General features: G+C 37.5%; 1 long non-coding RNA gene across 1 annotated transcript in view; it reads right to left on the bottom strand.

The window, feature by feature from the left end:
• Positions 1–900: 900 nt before the first annotated feature.
• The window catches only part of LOC121901996, a 65,237-nt gene continuing 56,301 nt past the window's right edge, over positions 901–9,836 (bottom strand). The window contains exons 3-7 of the long non-coding RNA XR_006097431.1: positions 5,378–5,481; positions 4,482–4,659; positions 4,225–4,266; positions 3,693–3,904; positions 901–1,470 (exon numbers count right to left, since the gene is read on the bottom strand). This is a non-coding gene — a long non-coding RNA (uncharacterized LOC121901996). The remainder of the gene's footprint in view (positions 1,471–3,692; positions 3,905–4,224; positions 4,267–4,481; positions 4,660–5,377; positions 5,482–9,836) is intronic.

Genomic DNA, 9,836 nt, shown 5'->3' with positions numbered 1-9,836 from the left:
TACATTATGTCATTTAGAGAACACATTTGTGATTTAGAATAAGTTAATTTGTTAACAGTAGTCAAATCAACCATATATCACATTATATAACATGATAGTTCATTTAGCTCCTGCTTTACTCAAAGTAAGTTAATTGACAGCTGGCGAACCCACAGTGTATATATAGACTAAAAAAACTCATACTTCTTCTGTTACATGAATAGACATTGTGAATCATCTATCAGACAGACTGTCTCATAGCAAGTGACATGTCCTCTTTCTAGTCTCCTTGGAGAACAGACTTGGCAAAAGATGAAAATCTAATGATGTCATTAGCCACACTTTTTGCTTAATCTGCTTATTCCAGTTTGTTTGGACCTATAGACAGCCACTGCCAGCTTGAAATGAGTGGGGGCTACCTATTTCACTGAACATGTGGTTGACTCAAATCATTTAAAACATTAACCTTGCAGTCTGAGGAAAAGATATTGTGTGTGTATGCTTTACAACTGGACCAACGGGGCTTGATACCCAGAGGTACCTAATGTGGCTAAAAGAGATTTAATGACATGATATGATTTAATATGCATACATGTCAGCCACTATCATGAAGATCAAATTGAGACAGTCCATGTCTCTTTAAGGCTAATTTAAACCGACACAGTGGAGGTGCAGGGATATCTCATTTTTACATAGAGATGTCGATGATTAGGTATATGACTTGGTGTGTTTAGCCTTTTTAATACAATGCATTGTAGTAAAAAGCTAGACTATGTAATGTAAAGCTACACTATGTAATTATATATTCAATATCTTTATGTTATATTAAGAATATTTAGCTTGAATACTGATATATCCTATATCATTTGAATGAATACCGATATCTCCTAAGTATAGTCTGGCTCCAGAGATATCACCTGTATACTGCACCAAACTGCATTCAAGTGCCATCAGAACACATACAACATAACCTACTGTGAATTGAGCATGTTGAAAACAAGTCCAACTTTAAGTGTATCCAAAGTCTTGACATAATGCATGATGTAATCTCCAGCAGGCATGACAAGTGTCCTGTTCACCCCAACCTCAAAAGAGACTTTTTAGAAGTCAATGTAACTCCAATTCAAAGAAAGCACTTTGAATTGCATTTAACTTCTACATAAAGCAGGGATTAAAGCAAGAAAAGATTTGGGAGCCTGAATAGTTGTCCAGTGTACAATGTATTGAATTAAGTATAATATGAATTTAAAACTGCTCTATGCCTGAATTCAGACATGGTGGCTGAGAACCTAACCCCTGCATAAAGTTTGACTGACTGACAAAAGAGATGGAATCATATGAATCATAGTCAATATCTTATTGAGTTGACATGACAAAGCTGTTTGCACTAGTTGAATAAAACAGGTCACTAATGGAAGAAGTTCATCTGCAACCTCCAATGGAAGAATCCTCCCTCTTGCCCACCTGATGCTCCTCTCAAGGGTCTCAAGTCTAAAGAATTAAACACAACAAAATTGGACATTTCTGAAAAACTAATCTGTATGATGTTAAATGTTGCATTCCCATCAAACTAAAAAACATATGAAATTTTACAATCTCTGTATCCACCTGAGCACAATTGAGTGAAGCATGACTGAGTGTAACTTCAAACTCCAGTGTTACAAGCACCTAGTTTGTATGAGAGCCTCATATGGCTACATGGCTGGTTTGCACATTTATCACCGATTTATGTCAGCTGTAAAGTGACTGAGATTGGGTACTAGTGTTACAAGTACCAGGCTGCAGCACCCATAAGCAGCTCTATGTATCCAGGAAAGAACGATGAGACAGGGAGATGTGGCTTGCCTTTGCTGCATTCTCCACAGTTATTTATTCACATCTTATTCACTCTATACTGTTTGCATCGTCCCTTTTCCCATTTAACCAGTATTTACTATTACTGCACATTTATAGTCTCTGTAGACACATTTTCCATGTTCATAAAACACGTACAAAATAAAATGTCAAACCCAGAACAAACACATTCTGTCTCCGTGTCATTTTCATATCTCTACATTCATCTTTCCAAATAAGTTTAGGCTGTAATTGCATCTAATTTAATTAATCGTGAAATGATTAATAAATGCACAGACACACAGATATTACTATCAAGTGTTACTCAGACTTGCACATAACAGTAACATTAAGGCCCAAACACACTGAGAGCAATAACTGACGCACCTCATTTGACGCAGGTCATTTGATGCTCCTATGGTGCACTGCAGGCATCAGATTTGAAATGCCACCACAGAACAACCCAGATTTATCCTGTTGTTCTTTGTATTAACTACTGCTTTACTTGCACAGTTGAGTGTTTGATGGTTATTTATTTATGCTTTAGAATGTAACCACTATGAAACAATCAGAAAATAACTTCTTATTTCTCTTATTCTCTACCGCCGCTCCCTCTCCTCTCTCGACCATCGCCACGCTGTCTCTCCCTTGTGCTCTCAGCTCACTCGCGCTCTCTCTCTCTTTTTCAGCTGCAGAAAAAACAGCTTGGGTCATTGGGCCCTCATTTGATGCTCCACAATCGAAATAAGGTCAGCATAGGGACATCAGGGCAGTTTGATGCGCCTCATAACACTTTTGGTGCGCCTTTGGCCACTTAAAACAATACTAACCTGAAATTCAGGACAGAATGATGAGACAGGGAGACGTGGTGTACCTTTGCTGAATTCTCTCATAGAATGTAAAAAATAATGGACGTAGCCACCGTGACGTCACCCATTGGTTTATGGACTCCTGATCTGAAGTCTTGAGTTTGCATTTGACCGTCACCATCTTGGATTTTTGGAGCCAGAAGTGACCATATTTGGATGAGAGGGTGGAGTTGACCCTAACACTAACTGATAGCTGCTAGCTTTGTTAGCATGGTGCATTTACAGTCTCTGGTTAACTGTGATAATGCTAATACCTCCCTGTACTCAAATCCCACAACATCACCACCACAGCTATTGACCAATCAGAAAACCCCCAAATCACAACAGATGTGCTGCAAATCCTCATTTACAACATAATCAGTACATTGCCTAAAAAATCCTTGTGATTAATAGTAGTAATAATAATGATGATCCATGATCAGTATTGAGTAGGAGCATCTAGCATGTAGGAGAGAGACAAATTGTCTTTTTAATGAAGGAGAAAGAAAGAAACATGCAACAGGTTCTAATTATTTTCCATTCATTCATTTAATTGCATTTGGGTGTTCCATGTCCCAAAACAGTTGCAGTTTTATCCTTTCAAAGAACTGAGAATAAAAGTAGCAGTGAGGAAGTTCAAACAGCCATTATGAAATTAACTGTCAGTGACTTTAAGCTAGACCAAAAGCCGGAGCTTGAATAATGCCCTCACACATAAACTTGGTGAATTGAACATTAGTGTCATGGATAGGAAGTTTCAAATTTACAAGACAGGTGTTGGCTTCAGGGTACTTCAGCCTTGTCTTGTGAATGAAATTTAGCATTGCCAGAGTGGAAAAAAACGAGCACTGGTACTCAGTCAGCTCCAGAGGCAAACACAAAAAAATATGTTGTGCTCTCAAACACACCATCAGTAAAATAGCAAGGTAATAAAATCATTAAACATCTGTGATGATATACAGGATTGTCAGCAAAAGTCAGAGTAGCTCAAAATACTCTGCACAACTGTTACAGAGTGAATCATTCATTTACCTTCAGTAGTCTCTCAGTACTCTTCCATTCTCTTTTCCAGTCACCTCTGGTTGCTTCCTGGAGGGGACAGCTCTGCTTGGAACAGGGAGATCAAGTCTGTAGCCTTTCAAGGCCTCTACGATGAAGAAAACACTTTCCTTGAAGATGCTCGGGTGAATTTTCATCAGGTCCAGGAGGCCAAGTGTGTTCAGTCCCTCAGGGCGTATGCTATTCTGCAAGGGACCATGTATACATTTAGAGAACAAAATAAGTGATGTATAAGAAAGCATGTTCAGAGAATAGCATGTTAACCTAACACACCCAAGTGATGAGAACTAAGCAACTGCCATAGGTTAAGTGAATCAGGAGTGCCACACTCAATTGACCATCATTACCCAGTTAAGCAATCCTTTGACACAGACAGGCCCAACACATTGTGAACAATCAACCTCTGGCCCCAATCAAACAGGAGCAAGTGCACTATATTAGATAACAGCATGTGGCACCAGGTAGCTTTGTTTTTCCAGCTAGAAATACTGATTTTCCGGCTCACCTGAGCATTTTCCTTTAAAAATTAGAAAATCTCATCCAACCACTGTCATGAACAAAATTAAGGCAAGTTAAAATGCAATTTACCATTTGTATTGATGAACTGTGGGACTAATGGCAGCTTTAGCTGCTGCAATATCATCCGCCTCACTGATCTTTATGACAGTTTATTAGTAGAAGCAGGTCTTTGTAGTACTTTCATCATTGGCTTAAAAAAAATTAAGAACGTGAGTAAGGAACTTGTTGACAAAATTGACATACCTTTTTGAGTTTCCACTGCAAATCCTGATCTGCTACTTCTTGGAGAGTGGGTGGTGATGTAAGTGTGGAGCACAGGTTTTAGCAGAGCCTCTCAGAGAAAAAGAAGGTAACACTCCTCCATGCACCAGTGCCACAGCTATCATCACTCCATATGTCCTGTAGAGACCTCTGTATATTGCTGCGAAAGTTGAAATGTTGAAAAACTGAGAGATATTTTTCCAGTGGACAGCAGTTCCGCAAATATCTGCAGAATAAAGTGTTTATTACCAACTCAAAATCAAATTTGAACAAAGGCAGAAATACAATTTCAATATGTTAGAAGAGTGAGTTAGATAAGTGCCATGTGTGGGTAGTAATCATGGCTGTCCAGGGACAGGATCTTACTGCTCCGTGGGCCTGTAAATAGCGTGCTGTCCTTGAGAGCTATCATAAGCAGTCAGGAAAACTCTCATGCACCCTCTGCTTGCATGAAGTCACTCATAAATATGACACTTAATTTGGCCTTTGGATTGAAACCCCTCCTTGCAAAGGCTGGCATGGCACCATCCATTATGTTTTGTCTGCATACATTTATCATATTACTGCTGGGCATCTCTCCAATCCAGATTTTTGATGCTAGAGTGGTCAGTAAGGTTTTCAGATCTGATCATGAACAATAACACATAACAGTAAATTATACCATTAAACCATTAAATGACCGGTTGTTATGCTCATGAGCAGTGGCAGCTGATGAAACATTTTGCTGGCGGGGCTTTGCAACATCCAAAACAGTTGGGTTACCATATTATTATCCTGATTCTGTTTGTAGTACTCTCTATTGGCCTGCTGACCCTGGCCATGAGTCATTTAACACAGTAGATGATCCATTATTAATAAAGTAGGAAACTACCACTTACTCATTAACATGACTGAAACCAGCATTTGTAGAATCAGCATTTGGATCTGAGGAACCAGATGAGTTGTTTTGAGGAGTATTCTCTCCTTCAGGAACCAGAGTGTCCTGACAAAGAACAAAAAATAAAACACAGTGCAGGATTTGTTGATGTGATCAATTATTCTGCCCGTTGTTGTACTTCTTATCGGTGATGCCCTGGCTCTCTGAACACCTCTGTAGCCATGTCATCTGAGCTGACAATGTCAAACAGGTGCTTTAAAAAAGAAATATCCAAGGTATTAAATGTGGAAGCACTGCCCAGACAACACGTCCTTGTTAAAGTTTTTATACAATTTAAAAAAGTCAAATAATCCAAATTAATTGTGCATTGACAGTGTTGGCATATAATTTTAAATCCATAACTTTAAGGTTTGGGATTTTTTGTAAATTAGCAATAATGCACCATGAGGTGTCCCGATATCTGAACCCAATTTCCAAGTACTATATTGGCTGTGTGAGGTGAAATCTACTCTGTACAACATGGCCATCTGGATATTTCCGTTGCAGTGGGATGCCGTCCTGCAGCTCAGCCTGATTGTTTAAATTAAGCCTTCTTTCCAAAGCCTGTCAAAAGAGCACAGGAAATAAAATAAATAACTCTATTCTTAGTTCAATTAAACAACAAATGAGTCACACTATCCCTCTTTGCGTCTGTTGTAAATATCTGCTTCTCTGAGCTGTGCCTGGTCCAGTGTAGGAAGACAGAAAAAAAAAACAAACCCTTAAATATGACACCCATCTTCCTGTTCTCTGACCTGCTCTCCCAGACTCTCCTTTAAAAAGTAGGGAGTAAATGTTAGTATAGTTCAGTTATATGCAGTGCAGTAATAGTCCAGATGAACAGGACAACCCAATACAGTGACAAATAGCCTTAATTTGTAATGTGTATTTATTGTATTCCTGTATTTCAAATTAAAAGCCCTCATTTCAAATTAAAAGCCCTCTAGCGTTTCATACATGGTCCAGCCATCTACTAGTATTTGACCTAGTCTTGTTTGTCATTTTGTGACTTAATTTAATGAAGTACAATGTAAGTATTTGCGGTCAGTTTATAGGCTAGTATTACAACATTAGACACCGGTATCTCAAGTTCCAAATGTTTAAGTTACTGCTTTTAGGTAATTAAAAAATACTTGGAATATACCTGATTTATTATGTTATAAATGTCCTGATGCACACTTAGATCTATGTAATAAATAATTATAAATTGTGTAATTTATAAATTGTCAAATATAAATATGTGGATTTACTGAGAATTCAATGTAATCAGAACTGAGTTGAAGCAGCCAGATATGAGCAGTTCCAATGGAGGCAGTGAATGAGCCTCTGATAGGCCACAGCTTAACAACCTTTATCATGCTGCCTGTAACAGTTGGCTCCACTTCATTATCAAATTTCAATTACATTTTGTAGAGAATTGTAGTTTACCTCGGTATAACTTTGTAGTGATTTATGGTTGTTATGGATGTTTTTTGATGAATAAAATCAGTGCACCTGACAATGTGTGTACCAGTTGTTTCACTCATTTAAGAGCAATGAATCAAAAGGGGAAAACAACCCTCTTGTAGATTCACAGCACTCAGAAATAGGATGGTGAAGTTGTTCCAAATATATTAGTTAAATATTCTTTGAACATATTTTCTATCAGAATTAATGTTTATTATTATTATTATTATCTCTCTCTCTCTCTCTCTCTAGTAGCAGCTACTTCTCAGTCCTTGAACAGGTTTTTTCATGTTTGTTTTCTTGTTAAAAAAATGAAAGGTTAGAAAAGGAAATTCAAGTCCTTCATAAATGTTGTACCTGCTGTTTTTGACTGGGGAAAGGACAAATGCCTCATTTGTACCAGTTTCATTTGTGGATTTTGAAATGAAAATCAAATCACTATTCATTTTTTATTTCGGTCTCTGAGAAGAAAATAGAATGACTAAAAAATACATAAACTCAAAAGACGTGGATGAATTAATTAAAGCGATTTGAATATTTATTTTGTATTGATGTACAAAATACCCATTTTCTCTATTTTGTTTTGGAGTAAGTGACATGAACTCTGAAACGAGTCGTTGACAGGGGTTTAGTTAATATTCAACTTGTTTGTGAGTCATGAGGGGGTTTACAGGAGTGGAATTGGAGTATATAGCATACAGATTTGATGGCTCTTGTCAAGGTTTTCAAGCTTTAAGACGCTTCAAGATGGACTTACTTTAAACATGCTTAATCCGCAGTGTAGTTTCTGTAGATATGAATGTGTGGAAGTGCATGCAACTGTACAGGTGCATATAAGCTATCAAAAAATAAGACTTGATGCGTGCATCTAAAGGCTAACATGGATTTCAAAACATTCAGTAAAAAGCGACTTTAATCCAAACCAAAATATTAAAGCAAAAAACAATATCTGCCTGGCGTCTCAACCTCTTAGACACACCTGTGTTAATTATTACACAGCAGATGCAAAGTGGCTCACATGTCATCTCAACGCTCTTAACTAGGCTTTGTACTTATTTTATAATACATATATAAAAGCTTCCTGCAGCTATTCTTGACTTATTTTCATTTTAATCACAGATGTTTAAATCTATAATGGCAGCGGCCATTTACAGCACGTTAACAAACTTAACATTAATAAGTTAATTTGAAGTTAACAGCTTGATATCCAGACCCATGATTTTATTCTCAGATAATGAGAGAAGTCTGCTACTATTATCAAGGAGCCATCAGACCGTTTGCATGACCTTGAGTAAGGGTGCAATTAAAACTGTTCAACCACATTAATACATTTTAATACAACGTGCTTTAGCCTATCTGTGCATAAAATACAAAGTAGGCCTAATGAATGAAAATGTCTGTCCTGCATAATCTGCATAGCCAAGTCTATAATTATCCAGAACCAGCCCCTCAACTAAGCCTTATACCAGATATGTTATATTACCAGTCAGTAAGCCATTTCAAGTCACCAAACCAGCATATAAACTGTCACAAAAGCAGTTATAAAATGAATTCTGGCCGTTGTAAAGTGTATAATAGGCTAGTCAGTAACAATCCAGGTCACTTGTTGGTGTGATCACTGTGGAGCATCTGCAATGCACAGTTGAAAGTGTTCATATCCCTTATTTTTCATGACTACTTCCAGGTATTGCAGATATAAACTATGTGTGTGGTTCTAGAAACAAACAATAATAAGCTATTTTTCTTTGTATCTTTGTGTTTACTTGAATGCTGTGAAGTGTTTTAACTTATTGGCTGAACACTTTTCAGGTAAATGGCTTTAATAAGGATTTTCAGGATGGCCCAGGACTTTGGCACAGAAACGTATATCTGCTGTCAGGAAAGCCAAATCATATTAATATCTGACCTCATTACAAGCTCTCATTATAATCCTAAAGGTCTTTGGAAGGCTGTCAATTCCATCAAAATGGGTAATATCACCTGTGTTTATGTAGTTTTCTAAATACAGATATTCATTACGATGGTCTGTATCCTAAACCAGCAGAGCGAGTACCACTGCTGTGACTTTTTCCCCACACTACTATGATGTTTTAACAATAGGAAACTAAAATTTGATGAATGGTATAAATAAATAAGAGGATAGAGAGCATGTTAAATATCATAATAGTGGTAGGCAACCCCTCGGCTTATAGATATGGTTTAACCCTATTGCTCAACAGCCAGTGGCAAGAGGCCAAATGGCTCAGAATTATGTGAAATTGACAATGTTAACGTGTGGAAAATTAACATGTTAGTAATGTGTTGTTAATGTGTTGTCACCATGTTTATGTGTTAAAAATCACATATTTATGAACTGCTTGACTTGCCATAAGATGTGTTTCTCACAAATCGCAGTGTCGCCTGCAGCTCCTCATCTCTACTGTAACAGCTCAGTGTGGCTGTTTCTGCTTTTTCCATCACTCCATGCAATATCGAAAACTACTCCACTGACAAAAGCCAAAGAAAGTGACCATGCTTTGTTTGTGAGCACGAACCTCGGTGACAAATAAATTGCATTTCCTCTGCCCGCTTGCTTTTATAAGCCACCAAGACGTCTGCAACATGGAATGCTTTAAATGTGAAGCTGCCGCAGAAGGAATTCAGTAACTTAACAAAGCTCTATTACACAGTGTTATATTCATGCCTCATTCTCAATGACACATTTTGCATGCAGAAAATGTTTTTTCCTAGCACATAAATGATATTTCATAGAGAAATTGTGACACAAAGACATAGCAAAAATTTAATTTGTCATCCCATACCACTCGACTCAACTCAATAGTTGCAAGTTGCAGCTTCCTTCCATGGTAATAAAGTTAAAAAAAAAAAGATCATCGTCACCTGAATACATCAGAGAGTTAGAGAGTTCACTTGTCGACCAGTACAAAGTGTTCTGCTCTGTCCATCTGTTATTCTGACCTGCTCCAGCAGAGTGA

The sequence above is a fragment of the Thunnus maccoyii genome, chromosome 8 (genome assembly GCF_910596095.1).
Source record: "Thunnus maccoyii chromosome 8, fThuMac1.1, whole genome shotgun sequence".
NCBI lineage: Eukaryota > Metazoa > Chordata > Actinopteri > Scombriformes > Scombridae > Thunnus > Thunnus maccoyii.
Note: the sequence above shows the minus strand (reverse complement) of the source record. Positions and strands in the feature narration are given on the sequence as shown.